Genomic DNA, 17653 nt, shown 5'->3' on the forward strand with positions numbered 1-17653 from the left:
GGACTCATGTGTAATTTTACCTCTTTAAAATGCTTCCTTGGCCCAATGTAATGTATGCTCAGACAGTGGACACATACAGAATGGTGGCTATAGTAGAGAAGATAAAGATTTCAGCTCCTCGTGGAATATATCAGGCATTTTAAAAATGTTCATAATCTGTTTATTATTAATGAAAAGATTAATTCGAATATGATGTTCTTAAGGGACCTACTACCAGCAGACTGTTCTGAGGTCACGTCTATGTACATGCCAACATTCTAGGGCAGTGGTTCAACGTCTTCCAGATAGTGAATCTGTGCAGACTGGTTTTAAGTCAGCCTTGACTTCTTGTACATTGCCTTGGCAGGGGTTGATGATGTTGCAAAGGTGTTAGTCTGATTTCCCAAGGGAGCAGGTCTCAGCTGCACAGCACAAATGATTTTCCTAATGCCTAGCATAGTGGCGCTGGTCTCAAAAAAAAAAAAAAAAAAAAAAAAAAAAAAGTCAGGTTTGCTCATGTTTGTGAGCTATGGCTTTAAGTGTCTTGACAGGCTCCACCATGATTCTGAACATGGAGTGTCATAGAGAGCCGAGACAGACACATGAACCACGACAGTGCAATCCAGATTAGAGTGAGCAGTGGCTGGATTCGTTGTAAATCATTGAGCTTTTATGTGGAATCCTTTAACATAGGCTTTTTTCCCCTCCTCTCTCTACCTTGAAATTTTCCCAGCTGTGTTCCATGTCTCCTCATATGAGGTTATCCTGCTCAGAGCACAGTATGAAGTCAATTGCTTTGAGCCCTTCTTCCTTCATTCCACACTCTCCCAACTGATACTAGGACACTTTTAATGAAAGCTTTGATCATCATCCACCGCCTAGTACCTTCTAAACTCCTGACTACCTGCTCAGTGAATACCAAATTCCTGACCATAGGGCCTGAAGCTCTCCACAGTCTAACCTGTACCCACATTTCAGGTTTTTTTCCCCCTCATCATACTTCATTCACATCTAACTCTATCCAGACCAGGGTTTTTACCAGTCTCTGAATTAAATCATTCTTCTGATGCTTGTTCTTTGTCCATTGAGAACGCATTTCTATGCCAGCCCACTGGGTGACATCCTATCCATCCTTGAAGGTCAAAGCCAGATCTTGCCCTCTTCTTGAAATCTCTTGATTCACTCTAGTTGGAAGTTAGTCTTCTGGATGAACACAGCACCTTATACTCTCTGGACACTTAACACATTCTGCTTCTTTTTCAAGCTATCAGATAGCTGCTTTATTCTCCTGACCACGTTGAACCTTCTGATATTTTCCTCCAGAAGCACTCAGCATGCTTCCTTGTATGCAGTTGACACTAAATAAATATCCCATTGAATTATCTCTACCAGCTTACTGATCAGAGTTTACTAAGACTTTTCAGTGCTAGAGCAGATATCTTTCAAAGGAGTAGGCCTTTTCTCTCTGTATTTTCTGGAAAAGGGATACAATATTTTGTTCCTGAAAAATATGTATACATATATATATATCTTTTTATTCTGAAGCAAATATTCCAGAAGTTTTCTGGGTGCTCCAGAAGATCTATACTGAAGCAGGGGAGGGTGTGGTCAAATAAAAGCATTTCAGGTGGGAAATATACGTAACTTGCCAAACTCTGTGGGAACAAGCACCCCAAGCATTCAAAATACTTCCTAGTGACATATGGAATTATTTTAATACAACATTTAGTGTGACATCATTTTCTGTAAAAGAATCTATCTTAAAATGGCCTTTAAAATTATGTGTTGGTGTTGAGTGTTTTCAGAAAAACAGATCACATGCTTAGAGCATTTGGGTATAAAGTCTCTCTTGAGACATTTAATATTGAGTCATCAAGATAAATGTGATGGAATCATATTATTCCTCTGTTAGCATATAATATTTTTGTATTTTGATCAGGAATATAATGATTCAAGTTGGTGTTAGGAAATGCTTTTTCTAATAATTTCTGTATTTTGTTCTGGAATGTGAAGAGGGTATCTATGTATATCTATATTCTGTAGCTGTTTATCTCTCTTTATGCTAGTTATGAAAGAAGGATTTGCTTGAAGAGACTTGGGTGCTCTTCTAGTCTTGCTTGTAACTTGATATCTTGTCTTGAATAGATTAATTAAACTCTCTTTTTCTACAAAATGGGGATCATGTGCCTGAGGTAGCTGCCAGGATACTAGGAAAGTAAAATAGAAATAATCAATAAGACCATATTTTTAAAAGAGTTTTTAAAACGATAACACCTAACCTCGAAGTGGTCATCATAGTGGAATTTCAAACTTGATGTAGAGTAACTGATCCTACAGAAGAGATAACACAGGAGAACATATTGCCCCCTCTGATATTATACTGCAGAAGTGCTTATTTTAACTAGCCACCAAGGATAAAATATAGGATGTGACACTTAAAGATTTTATTTCTTTAGCACCTGTATTAGCTTGGGCTACCATTAAAAAAAATACAATAGACTAGGTGGCTTAAACAACACAAATTTATTTTCTCACAGTTCTGAAGAATGAAAGACTGAGATTAGGATGTTAGCATGGTTAGGTCCTGGTGGGGACACTCTTCCCAGATTGCTGATGACCATCTTCTTGCTATGTGCTCACATGGCCTTTCCTCATTGTGTATCTGTGGAAGGAGAGGCATCTTTTCCTCTTCTTTTACGGCCACCAATCCTATCATATTAGGACCTCATCCTTATTACCTTATTTAACCTTAACTCTCTCCTAAAATCCCTGTCTACACATACGGTCACATTGGGGGTTAGAATTTTAATGTATGAATTTGGGGGGTTGAGGGGAGACACAATTTTATCCATAGCAGCATCCAAAGAAGGGTGTATTATCCAGGTTCACAACTTAGGTGTGCTTAATAAATCATGTGATATTGATTGAAATTATATTAATTCAATTCACTTAGCAGATGCTATGTAGGGGACAGCCTTCAATTACTGACGAGAGCCAGCTACAGGCATACCTCAGAGATATGGTAGGCTTGATTCCAGACCACCGCAGTAAAGTGGATATCACAACTAAGCAAGTCATGCACATTTTTTGGTTTCCCAGTGCATGTAAAACTTATGTTTGCACTATACTGTAGTCTATTAAGTATAGTCTATTAAGTATGTGTTTTTTTATGTCTAAAAAGGCAATGCACATACCTGAACCTTCTGCGAGTCTTAATCTTTTTGCTTGTGGAAGTTCTTTTTTTGATGTCGATGACTGTTGATGGGTGGTGGTTGCCAAAGGTTGGGGTGGCTATGGCAATTCCTTAAAATAAGACAACAGTGAAGTTTGCCACATTGACAAACTCTTCCTTTCATGAAAGATCTCTCTGTAACATGCAATGCTATTTGATAACATTACTCGCAGTAGAACTTCCTTCAAAATTGAAGTCAATCTCAACATCACCACTGCTTTATCAACTAAGTTTATGTAATACTCTAAATCTTTTGTTGTCATTTCAACAATGTTCATAGTGTCTTCACCCAAGAGTAGATTCCATCTCAAGAAACCACTTTCTTTGATCGTCCATAAGAAGTAACTCCTTATCCATTCAAGTTTTATCATGAGGTTGCCACAATTCAGTCATGTCTTCAGGTTCTAGTTTTCTTGCTATTTCCACCACATCTGCAATTATTAATACTTCCTCCATTGAAGTCTTGAGCCCACAAAGTTGTCCATGAGGATTGGAGTCAACCTCTTCCAGGCTCCTGTTAATGTTGATATTTTGACCTCCTCCCAAGAATCACAAATGTGCTTAATGGGATCTAGAATAGTGAATCCTTTCCAAAAGATATTGAATTTACTTTGCTCAGACCCATCAGACAAACAACTACTTATGGCAGCTATAGCCTTAGAAACCTTAGAAAGTGCATTTCTTAAATAATAAGACACGAACATTGAAATTACTCCTTGATGATGGGCTGCAGAATGAATGTTGTGTTAGCAGGCCTGAACACATTAGTCTGCTTGTATATCTCCATCAGAGATCTTGGGTGACCAGGTGCATTGTCAGTGAGCAGTAATAATTTAAAAGGAATTTTTTTTCTGGCCAGTAGATCTCAACAGTAGGCTTAAAATATTCAGCAAATCATGCTATAAACAGTTATACTGTCATCCAGGCTTTGTTGTTCCATGTATATATTACAAGCAGAGTAGATTTAGCATAATTCTTAAGGACTAGGATTTTTAGAATGGTGAGTGAGCATTGACTTCAACTTAATGTCACTAGCTACATTAGCACCTAACAAGAAAGTCAGCCTGTCCTTTGAAGCTAGGCATTGACTTCTCTGTAGTTATGACAGTCCTAGGTAGTATCTTCTCCCACTACAGTATAAGGCTGTTTTGTCTACATTGAAAAATCTGTGGTTTAGTGTAACCACCTTCATTACTTTTCTTTGCTAGATCTTCTGGATAACTTGCTATAGCTTCTTTTATTTTTATTTTTATTTTTATTTTTGAGACGGAGTCCCGCTCTGTTGCCCAGGCTGGAATGCGGTGGCGAGATCTCTGCTCACTGCAAGCTCCACATCCTGGGTTCACACCATTCTCCTGCCTCAGCCTTCTGGGTAGCTGGGACTACAGGCGCCTGCCACCAATACCGGCTAATTTTTTGTATTTTTAGTAGAGATGGGGTTTCACTGTGTTACCCAGGATGGCCTCGATCTCCTGACCTTGTGATCCACCCGCCTCAGCCTCCCAAAGTGCTGGGATTACAGGCATGAGCCACCGTGCCTGGCCTAACTTGCTATGGCTTCTAAATCAGTACTTGCTGCTTCACTTTGCACTTTTATGTTATGAAGACAGCTTCTTTCCTTAGACCTCTTGAATCAACCTCTACTAGCTTCAAACTTTTCTTTTGCATTTTCCTCAACTTTCTTGTCTTCACAGAATTGCAGAGAGTCGGGGCCATGTTCTGCAAATGTTGTGGCTGGTTTTAGTTTTGTTTTGTTTTTAAGAGACAGAGTCTCACTCTCTGTTGCCCAAGGTAGAGCACATTGACATGATCATAGCTCAGTGCAGCCTCAAACTCCTGGGTTCCAACAATCCTCCACTTCAGTCTTCCAAGTAGCTGGGATCACAAGTGTGCTCCACCACACCTGGCTAACTTTTTTATTTTTTGTGTGTGGAGATGAGGTCTCGCAATGTTGCCCACACTGGTCTCTAATTACTGGTCTCAAGGAATCCTCCAATCTTGACCTTCCAAAGTGCTAGAATTACAGGTGTGAGCTCCACTATGCCTGGCTAGTGGCTGGTTTGATCTATCCACAGCACTCAGAACGTTTCCCTATCAGCAATAAGGCTATTTTGCTTTCTTATCATTCACGTGTTCACTAGAGTAGCACATTAATTTCCTTCAAAAACTTGGTTTTTTTGCATTCATAATTTGGCTCACTGGTGAAAGAGCCCTAGTTTTTGGTCTCTCTCAGTTTTTAGCATGCCTTCCTCACTAAGCTTAATCATTTGTAGCTTTTGTTTAAAGTGGAAGATATGTGGCCCTTCCTTTCCTTTGAACATTTAAAGGCCAATGTAGGGTTATTACTTGGCATAATTTTAATATTATTGTATCTCAGGGAATAGGGAGGCCCAGGAAGAGGGAGAGAGAAGTAAGAACATGTCAGTGGAGCAGCCAGAACACACATACAACATTTATTAATTAAGGTTTCCATCTTATATGGATGTGGTTTGTGGTTACCCAAAATAGTTACAATATTAATAGTAACTTCAAACATCACTGATCCCAGATCACCGAAACAGATATAATAATAAAGAAAAAATTGAAATATTTTGAGAATTACCAAAATGTGACCCAGAGACATAAAGTGAGCACATGGTGTTGGAAAAATGGCACTGATCGACTTGCTCATTGCAGGATTGCCATAAACCTTTGAGTTGTAAAAAATGTAATATCTGCAAAGCACAGTAAAATGACGTATGCTGGTATGTTAAACAGATCTGTGTAGAAAGTGTTAAGGGAACAAAATAAAGCTGAATTCAGGCTTTACTGATGGCAGAAAGGAGGGAGTGGTAAATTCCATTTGGAGGATGAAGTCATGAAAGGGTAGTCGAAGGCATGCTTACATTGAGATTAAGAAGATATGTGTTTCCCAGATGACAAGGGGTAAGAGCGTTCCAGTTAGAGAGTGTGAGATGAGAGAGAAAATGATACAGAGCTGCCTGGTGTAAGCTTATGAATCTAAGCATTGGTTTGTATATTTGGACTATAGAGTGCAGGGATGAGTTACAGCATGATATAATAAAGAAAAAAACAAGGACCATCCCATAGCTAACAACATCATTTTTGTCCTGGAGTTTCCCAAAACGCTTTGAGCTGGGAAATATTAAGGTCAGACATACTTTATAGCAGGGGTCCCCAACCCCCTTGACATGACTGATATCAAGCTGTGCCCTGTGGGGAACCGGGCTGCACAGCGGCAGGCAAATGAGCATTACAGTCTCAGCTTCACCTCCTGTCAGATCAGAGGCAGCATTGATTCTCATATGAGTGTGAACCCTATTGTGAACTGCACGTACGAGAGATCTGGGTTGCGCACTCCTTATGAGAATCTAACGCCTGATGATCTGAGGCAAAACAGTTTCATCCTGAAACCATCCCCACCGTCCTTGGAAAAATTGTATTCTACAAAAGTGGTCTCTGGTGCCATTGGAGACCACTACTTCATAGGAAAGCATCCCAACTATTTGGTAGAAAGGCCAGGTCTTTACTTTTGTACCATCATCTATCTTATAGGACTGTATGTTCCATTGGACCATGGCCCAATGATTACTGAAGACTTGGTCCCTTGAGTGCTTCCTTTAGTGATTATTTTTTTAGGGGAAAATTGGAGGAAAATATTTATACATTTAGGATTCTACTAGGTAAAGAATCCCACTGCGGTGAGTTTGCTTATTTTTTAGGGAATGTCAGAAGAAGGATTTTCACTATTTCAGTTCAGCTGCCTTTTCCATCTTAAGGATAAAAGCTATCTTACTTTATTTAAACTAGTTTTTATGGTTTGTGTTTCTTCTAAGGGTAGACTTCATAACCTTATCTCATTCTTTCTTTCTCTTTCTACCACACCACCATGGCTTTGCCTTATGTGTGAGAGCTGTACTTGTTCTTCTCTGATGAATCTCAAATTATCCAAATATATATTCATTTTTTAAGGGAGAGTCAAAGGAATGACCATTTCTAATTTTCATTCCCTATTCTTAATGCTGCTGGAATTATATTGTATTCTTATCTGGTCTGGTCCTGGAGTCTTTGATTAGGATGCCTTGAACACACCATGCCCTCTTACTAAGTTGGTGGTGTGCTGGCAGACCTTGAGCACACAGCAGTTTCATTGACCTATAATTTTCATTCTTGTGTTTGGACATTGCTTAATTTGCTTGCTCCTGCTCTACAGGCAAATAACCTCCTGAAGTCTTTTGTTGTTGAGCAGGTGATTTGAGTAATGATGTACTGAGCATGGTCATGTGTTCAGTGCATTGTTTCTTCTAATGATACACTCCATATCAAGAAGCATTTTAATCCTTTTCCATTTTACTTTAAATATCATTGTTGAATTTTTTTCTCTTAGTCTTATGTAGCTATAAATTTTTTTAAAAAATGTTTTCTACTTGGCTGTTAATTTTATTTTTGTAAATGCTATCCATTTTATAGTCAGTAGGCATTCAAAGTGATTCAATGTCTTGTGCATCCACATCCGTGAAACTGAAATTTTGACTCTTCCAGTAATTAATTTGAAATTATTTTTTTTTGAACTTAGCATTGGAATTTGCTTATTTCAGTACAAAGATTTTTATGTTGTCTTTGCACAAGGTAATTGTGCACTTGGAACTTTCTTTTTGTAGGGAGAGATTGGATGAACCTGGGATATTACTTCTTGATATCAGAATTTCATAAAATGTTAGACCTTTAGTACAATATCACCTTTTAAAAATCAAACTTAGTGACATAGGTTTACTTGGAGATTTTCTTCAAACTTTTTATTATAAGAAGGATGGAAAAAACATGATATAAATTTATTTTATATATAACTGCCTTGGGGCATAGACTCTGAGCATGGCTTTAGACTGAGGCACTGACAATTGGTTTACAATCCCTTTTCCATAATTTCAAAATCCAAAATGAAAAACTGAAATTTTTTCCTTAACTTCTTCTGCGGCAAAATCTCACGCTGCTGGGGATGTTCATAATATTTATACATACCTTTCTAAAATGAAACAGTTCTGAATTCCAAAGCTTGGCTGTCTGCAAGGATTTCAGATCATGGGTTGTGAGTCTGTATTGAGTTCTGAGCTGGGACTGGGAGCCAGTAAGCTTAGCTTGGGGTGAGGGGAAAGGGGCTTGTTTTTGTCCTTAATAAATTCCAGATAAAGTGGTGCTCTGTAATGCCGAGCACTATAGCAAAGATCTGTAATGCAGTTTTCAGTTTGGTAGGAAAAATATTTCTAGAAGCACTCTAACAGAAAACTGCTTGCTTAATCATAAATCTGAACATTTGGGCCAGGTGGTTTTCAAGATGATATTTATAAAGCTTGGTTTTTTTAAAACCCAGTGAATTTAATGTATTGTGATTTATCAATAATAAAAGGAAAAAAGGGGTCCCATTACTATTTTGGAAATTCTTCATTTTTTTTGTTGTTCACAACCATCTGATGAGGTTATAATAAATAACTCTGGTGTATCTTTTCTGAAAGAAAGGATGCAGACTTTGGGGAAATTGTTGTTTGAGTCATCGTACCTGCTTGCCAAGAAAATAATGTTAATCATATGAATAATTAATATTGCACAATTAGCACATACAATGGTTTTCTCTGTCATCCGTCTTAAATAAAAATTCTCATCTATGGATATGGCTTTTATGCACTTTATTGTTTTTAAGTTTTCAATGCATTCTTTTTTCTGTCAGATAATGTAATTTATCCCATGGCTATGTTAATAGCTAAAAATCTAGAAATTTCTTTCAACCTCTATTGGTTTTACAACCTTTCATTGAAATCCTCTCTCATCACTAGGGAAGTAACAGATACAAAGTGTATTTAAAACATGGTGAACCCCGTCTCTACGAAAAATACAAAAAATAAGCTGGGCGTGGTGGTGTGAGCCTGTAGTCCCAACTTCTCCGGAGGCTGAGGCAGGAGAATCGCTGGAACCTGGAAGGCAGAGGTTGCAGCGAGCCAAGATCGCGCCACTGCACTCCAGCCTGGGAGACAGAGTGAGACTCTGTCCCTCTACCCTCCCCCACCAAAAAAAAAAAAAAAAAAAAAAAAAAAAAAAGGCTGCCTTAAGACATATTGTTAACATTTTTAGAGATACCAATTAACATACTAGCTTTAAGAGCACCCATAAGAAAAACAAAACTCTAAATCAATTATGAAGTTTTAATGCATGAGAAGGGTTTAGATAGTGAAATTTGGAACATTAAGCAATTTGCTGAATGCAGGCTGTCTTTGTAGACAGCCTTAAAACTTTCATCTTTCACTTCTAACTCACTAGTCTTTTAAGTTATGTATTCCATGAGATATGTTTGTTGGGCATTTCTACCAAGTGTGTGTTTTAAAATAAAGTGTAATGATGCAAAACTATTTAATAGGTCTGTTTTATTATTTTAATTCTGCCTCAGTGCCATACCATTGATTCCTTCATTTGTTTTAAGCATTAATATTCTAGGTGCAAGGAATACGTGAGTGGACATGGCAGACAATAGACACACACAGTGCACAACTAATGCTAACTATCACTAGTTATCACTAGTTAAGATTACCCAAGAGGCTGCTACAGTGGAGAGAGGCTAGGGCTCAGACACAACTCATGATCAGGGTACCCAGGGAAGGTCTGGCTAAGATGACTCTTGAGTGGTGAGTGTGCTCAGTCACCACAGGGACTTGGGTCCACTCTGGAGAGAAGACACTGCAGGAGAAAGGAACTGCTTGGGAAAGGCCTTGTGGTGCTCAGGTTCTAAGGAAGAAACATCATTTGACCTCATCATGGACTCTCCCAGTTGGCATGAACTTTAAAGATTTCTTCACACAGTCCTCAAATGTTTCTTTTATTTTTTCTTCCCAGAATCCAACCAATTTTTTGTGAATTTTAAACGTAAGGAAAAATATTTTAGGGAGTTAGCTGGGGATACACGATACCTGAACAGTACAGCATCCTGTGAATTTTTGCTGAGTGAATGAATGATGAACTTTTATTTTACTTTCCACTTTCTTTGTTAGCCACTGTGACTTATGTAAGTGAGGAATTTTAAAACTTCTTGCAGGAAACCACATCTCTCAAGCCTCCATTTAACAATGACTTTTCCCCTTGGTACACAGTCTACTTGACAAAACATAAATAAAGATGTGTGTACATCACAAACTTAAACCTTGATATGATGCTAATGCATGATAATTTTTGCAAATGATATCAATGAAGCTTATGAAATATTGCCTTAGAATACAGGCTGCACCACTCCATGCATCTGTGTCATATTTAATGTCAGCATTTTGTGTGTACTTAGGAAAAAATTAAGCAATAATTACAGCAAACCACACTAATTCCTTGAAACAAAGTTTAACCTCTAGATAACTTCTGGAAACTGTGCAATTTCCTCTTGCGTGCTAACTTATTTAGTTTTTACATGCAGTGATTTTACCACTAGATAATTTACCCTGGCATTTTACAAGTTGAAAAATCTCTTTGGAATATTTTCATATTATCTTGAGTGATGGTTTCTGTTTTTCAAGCCAGTTCATTTTAACATAGCAGGAACATCAAAAATACATACAGAAGTTGAACCATGGTGGTCTATTAATGAAAAAGATTTTATGTATAATTACAGGTGATTAAGTGAATCCTGTATTCAAGTAAATATTTATGAATTAACTTCAAAGTTTCTTTTTAAAAACAAAAGCAACTGTGGTTGTGATTTTATGGGTTCTCATCCCTTTCCCCCAACAGAGATGCCTATCAGAAATTTAATGGATTTCCTCCTACTACAAATGGGGGGTTATTTCACTCAATCTGTTTTGGACAAATAGAGAAGTTCAGGAAACAGCATGGTTTCAGATATTTGAAGTTCCCTGTTCTGACCCGTTAAGCGGCACTCTTTCTCCACAGCTGTTCTCTATGTCTTAAAGTTAAAAATTAAAGTTAAATGTCTTATAGTTAAAATTTAAAAATGAACAGGGCATTTATAAAGTTAGACTAGCAGTCTGCTCCAGATTCCAGCTTTTTAAAAAAATTGCTAAACATGGCTTTTGATGAATTCAATTATGTGAATGTGCTTGAAATAGGTGCTAGTACCAACTTATACCAACACATTAGTCCTTAATTGAGAAGTTTTCACTGTCTTTCATAGAATTTTGGTATTTTAGGGAATTTCTAGAACAAAGCTCTAAAAATGAAGGAATGACCTTGATATCATCAGAGTGTAAAATCTACCAAATATTAATTTTAATTGCTTTAAAATTAAAAGAAATTTGTCATTTTTAATAATCCACTTGATGAAATTTTCTTTTAATAATCCACTTGATGAAAGTGTTTCTAACACAAATCTCTTATCTTTGTATAAAAGATTTTTTGGAGGTAAACTCTAGATATTATATATGTTATAAATATGCCAATTATATCTATCTGTCTGTCTATCTATCTATCTATCTATCTATCTATCTATCTATCTATCTATGAATGACAGATTCTCTGTCACCCAGGCTGGAGTGCAGTGGCATGATCTCGGCTCACTGCAACCTCTGCCTCCCAGGTTCAAGTGATTCTCCTGCCTCTGCCTCCTGAGTAGCTGGGATTATAGGCACCCACTACCACACCTGGCTAATTTTTGTATATTTAGTAGAGATGGGGTTTCACTATGTTGGCCAGGCTAACATTTTTCTTTTTAGTTAATTGATGTACTGATGTGGTTGTATTAAACTAATGTGTCAACATATGCCTTTTATCTGCTACTTATAGAGGTTTTCTAGAATCTTTAACATGGAGACTCTTCAAAAAATTTTTTAATCATGAGCTTGTGTTCAAAAAAGAATACTCTGCACAGTGACCTGGAAAGAACAGAGAATGGAACCACATATATTAGAGTCTGAATTCTGTACAACTGTTTAAGAGCACTTCAAAGTTTAAATTACTTAAATTTTCTAAGTCCTTGTTTTTGTAAAATAGGGGTATTTTGCCTACCTAGAGACTTAATGTAAGGAATAGAAACAGTATATGTCAGGCAGCTAGCACAGTTTTTAGCAAAATGTTGGCACACATTTGTAAAAATGAATGAAATAATGGCATTCATGGCATCTTGGATGGAATTGGAAAGCATTATTCTAAGTGAAGTAACTCAGGAATGGAAAACCAAACATTTTATGTTCTCACTCATAAGTGGAAGTTAAGCTATGAGGATGCAAAGGCTTAAGAACGATACAGTGGACTCTGGGGCTCTGGGGAAAGGGTGGGATGGGGTGTGAGGAATAAAAGACTATACAATGGGTACAGTGTACACTGCTCAAGTGATGGGTACATCCAAATCTCAGAAATCACTACTTAGTAATGTAACCAAGCACCATCTGTTCTCCAAAAACCTATTGAATTTTTTTTTTAAAGTAGGTATAGAGCATATAGTAGCTATTGTTCTCATTAGTGTTAAAAGCATTGCTAGCATAAGAGTAGATTTTGTGCTACTTATCACATTTGATAAGAAAGCAAATTTGGGGGCCTGTAAATATAGTTCCTTGTCTCCCAAGTCAGAGTTTTTGTCCTCTTAATCTGACTTGCTTTATTTTCTTCTTTACAAATCAGAATAATTTGTTCCATGATGGTAAAATTAATGTGTGATGTTGATTCCTTCCTCCCTAATAAGAAAATTAGAAATTTGTCTTCCAAGCTGTACAAACATTATCTTATAAATTGCTTTAGAAAATTATGTATTTACTCTATCTCTAGGGAAATTTTGATGCTGGAACCAATTTACAGAACATAGTGAATTATATAATCATAAAAATTGGCAGAGATAGTTCTTAATATATTTGTGTAACATTAACTTCTGATGATACATGTTAGATAGGATTTGGATTATTAACATTAGTATATTAGCATAATAGTGTTTTACACATATTTGTGTTCTAAAAATCCTTGGCACTCTCATTTGTTTAGGAGGAGGGAATCGGGTGGTATATAAGAGAACTATGCACTGAGGGGTTCAAAGTCTTGGTTCATTGTCTTGGCTCTGGTATAATAGTAGCAAGAGGTAGTGTGCGGCAAGGATTATGAGATTTGGAGTCAGGTGATGTGGAATTTCCCATTGCCATCTATATGACCACACACAAACATCACCGTTTTCTGCCATGAATACCTAGCACGTACTTCAAATTGTTACAATCTTACATGCTTAAATTGCCACAACTGTTTGTATTTTAAGACAATATACATGAAAATATAATAATGTTCATTGAGTTTACTGTGTGACGTTAAACTGAAACTCCTATTTTCTAATATCAGAAATGCAGTTGAATGAGATGATACTTGTGACTCTTATGGGTTTAAGAGCATACTACTCTATAAAAGATGTTGAATTCATCTTTTCAAAGCAATTTGTAATAGGTGGGGTTTGCTGCATTGTTGTGTGTTTGCTGAAGGAGGTGCAAAGGCCTAGGAGAACCTCTTCTTTGTAGTTACTGTTTTCCATTCAACATCTCTAACATTACAGTGTCTCTAACAATACAGCCACCTTGTTTACTAATTTGTGTTCTAGCTTTTGTATTTTTATCATTGAGATGCAAAGAAAACAAGAAACGTTTCCTAATCTTTTCAAGTCGAATTTCAATTGCCATCCTATATTATATTTAGTAACAACAATGCAGTGAAGCATTTTGAATTTTAAAATCGTTTTTAAAAGAACACCCCTTTTAATGTCAAAGTAGTTGGACCCTTTTATGTCTGGGCCTTTTATCGAATTTCCCTCTGGGCCATTTTGTGAATTGCTTACATGTAGGTCATGGGCAATTTGTCATTCTGAGTTTTTAAATTGTGACAAAATACTCATAACATAAACTTTACTATTGTAATAATTATTCATTATATTACAAAATATATTGGTTACAATATGTATTTAAATATACAGTTCAGTGACATTAACTATATTCACAGTGTTGAGCAACTATCACCACTCTTTGGTTCTAGAACTTTCACACCCCCAACAAAAGCCTTATACTCATTAAGTCCCTCCAAATTCCTACCTCTTCCCAGGCTCTGGCAACCACAATCTGTTTTCTTTCTCTATTGATTTTCCCATTCCTGATGTTCCATGTGAAGGGAGTCATACAATATTGTCCTTTTATGTCTGGCTTCTTTCACTTGGCATGGTTTTAATGTTCATCCATGTTGTCACATTTATTAGTGCTATATTTCTTTTTTTAGCTGAATAATATTCCATTGTATGGATATTCCATATTTTCTCCACCTGTTGATGGATATTTGTGTTGTTTCTATTTTTTTGCCTATTATGAACAAAGTTTCAACAAATATCATGTATGAGTTTTTGTTTCAACACCTGTTTCCAGTTCTTTTGGGTATATACCTAGGAGTGGAATCAATGGTCATATGGTACAGCACCAGTGACCGGATTTGTGGAAGACAATTTTTCCATAGACCATGGCAGTGGAGGAGGGGGTTGGCTTTGGGAAGAAACTCTTCCATCTCAGATCACCAGGCATTAGATTCTCATAAGGAGAGCAACCTAGATCCTTCGCTTTACACAGTTCACAACAGGGCTCACGCTCCTATGAGAATCTAATGCCACCGCTGATCCAACAGGAGGCAGAGCTCAGGCGCTAATGCATGCTCACTCCCCACCACTCACCTCCTGCTGTGCGACCCGGTTCCTAACAGGCCACAGACCAGTGCCGGTCCATGGCCTAGTATTATACTTCCATGTTTAACTTATCTAGGAACTGCCAAGCTGTTCTCCTCTGATAGATTTCTGTACTTTGATTTTTATTGTATTAAATAGTTTACTGTTTTATTACTTATCTAATCACATTACATATTCCTCTTTTGGAAGATTTTGGGTACAATTTTGTATATATTCATCATAAAGATATGGAAATAGTGGGATGGGATGTGTGGATAAAGACAGAGACACTATTCTGCTGCAAATAGGGGATCCCTGCATGAGTTTTTAGTGAACGGCAGCAGGTGCATTCCAGAGCTCCGGAGACAAGTGAAATCACTGGTCACATTCCTGATGAGGACTTTGTAATTGAAGTATAAACTTTGAACAGTGGCAAAACTGAGAAGACTTGCAATTCCTGTTACATCCCATAACACAACACGTCAACTGTTCCAGAACCAAGGGTACAAGATAGAACAGTAGTCCAGAAAAAAAGAAATATACGCTAAGCCAGAAAATAGATGGTGCCCTTAGCTACAGCTGGCTTAAGGTTTCTTCTCGAGAGAAGTAATTTAGAGGTTTAAGATATATGCCTTCTGTTCTGCATGTTGGTTAACTTAACCATGGCTCAAATAGTATGTAATTCTCATTTTCTAGTAGAAGTTCAGTCATCCTCAGTTGATTTTCTTTTCATATCTGGTGTCAGAGGATGCCCCTGAGCAAGAGGTTTAAAGAGGTTTCTGAAGCAGGTGGGCTGTGACTGACAACTGCAGCCACAACTTTGGCCCACGATTTTGGGCAGTACCAGGTGAGCTATACCACTGGGAATTTCCTTTCATAAAGGCCTGCTGAATATGTGATTGTAATGGGGAAGTTGACATCAAACAATTATTTACTGCCTTGTTCATTGCAGGAATGAGAAAAGTGGAGGAAACTTATTTGCTTATGAATCACATGAGCTTTACAGATAACACAGGAAAATTCCCACATATCAGGGACCCAGATCTCTTTTGGGTGGGGTAGGTTTTTTATTTTCATTTTTGCTGATACCTAACCTTATACACATATGCAAATAGTGCAGATTATTCCACAGTCTACCGGTCCAAACTGGTGTTACTCCATAGGGTACTTTCTATTCATGACATATGCTACAATATTGAGGATTTAGAATGACCTCTTCAGAAGAACCATCCAAGTTTCTTTTATGGTCTTCAGATTCAAAATACAATGTCGCCTAGATGCCTGAATGCTTTTAAATTTTTTCTTGCCTTATATTTATTTATAACTAAAAAATTTTGTAATTTCTCTTTTTTTTTTTTTTTTTTTTTGCGACAGAGTCTTGCTCTGTCGCCCGGGCTGGAGTACAGTGGCCAGATCTCAGCTCACTGCAAGCGCCGCCTCCCAGGTTTACACCATTCTCCTGCCTCAGCCTCCCGAGTAGCTGGGACTACAGGCGCCCGCCACCTCGCCCGGCTAGTTTTTTGTATTTTTTAGTAGAGACAGGGTTTCACCGTGTTAACCAGGATGGTCTCGATCTCCTGACCTTGTGATCCGCCCGTCTCGGCCTCCCAAAGTGCTGGGATTACAGGCTTGAGCCACCGCTCCTGGCTTCTTTTTTTTCATTTTTAATTTTTGGGGACAGGGTCCCACTGTGTTACCCAGGCTGCAGTACAGTGGCTCCATCATGGCCCACTTCAGCCTCCAACTCTTGGGCTCAAGCCTCCTGAGTAGCTGAGACTGAAGGTACACACCACCACACCCAGCTAATTTTTAAATGTTTTGTAGAGTTGGGTGTCTCACTATGTTGCCCAGGCTGGCCTCGAACTCCTGGCCTCAAGCTGTCTTCCTGCCTCATCCTCCCAAAGTACTAGGATTATGGGTGTGAGCCACTCTGCCTGGCCAAGTTTTGTAATTTCAATTCTAATAGGATATATTCTAATAAAATCTGATCTCCTTAACATTTTCTTAAAATTTCTTGCTTTAAATTTGTTTATAACTGGAAGTTTTTATCTTTTTTTCTTGTAAATGTGTCTCTTATTGCCCGCCTGCTTCTGTAAGAATTTTGTACTCCGGTTCCATTTTAAAACAAAAGAATTACAAAGCTGAAAAGTTGAGAATATTTCTGCGGAGAGAATCAACTTGGAAGCTGTTTCATCTTTTTATTTCCAAATACATTTTTCCCTAAATCTCTTTTAGTGTCTTACATGACACAGTATATTGATTCATGGCATTAATATGATGTAATGTAATGTTTACATAGTGTCTAATAATTATTCAAGCTGTGTGTAATTATCAGGTTAACAAATATACCTGGTAATATATGATTGATTTTATCAGGAAAATAAATTTGGTTTTAGGTTGGTACAAAAGTATTGTGGTTTTTGCTATTATTTTTAAGTAATAAAAGAAAATTCCCTTTGGAATGCAGCTTGATAACATGAAGACGTCAGCATCTATTGGATGGAGTTTGGATTTTTAAACGAGATTCATAGTGGTTTTTGGCTCATCATCTACTTTAGAATGTATTCATTTACTTCCTTTATTTTTTTGCTACAAAACCTGATACCATTGCAATTTTTGGCTTCATTGTTTTGAAGTTGGTCAGCAGCAAGCAGATATCATTTGTGAAAAGATGCTACAGCAAAGAGAGTCTAGGAGTTTGCACCATAGGCTCTTTCCTTGAGCTGCCACCAGTTTGGAGCCCAGCAGGACCACCTGTGCTTCCCTGCTTTTATGTGCAACACACTGTCCTG

General features: G+C 37.5%; 1 protein-coding gene across 9 annotated transcripts in view; it reads left to right on the plus strand.

Annotated features, from left to right (window-relative positions):
- The window catches only part of ANK3 (ankyrin 3), a 703328-nt gene that overhangs the window by 154999 nt on the left and 530676 nt on the right, over positions 1–17653 (plus strand). The window lies entirely within an intron of this gene.

Source organism: Chlorocebus sabaeus, chromosome 9 (assembly GCF_047675955.1).
Source record: "Chlorocebus sabaeus isolate Y175 chromosome 9, mChlSab1.0.hap1, whole genome shotgun sequence".
In the NCBI taxonomy this organism is placed as follows: Eukaryota; Metazoa; Chordata; class Mammalia; order Primates; family Cercopithecidae; genus Chlorocebus; species Chlorocebus sabaeus.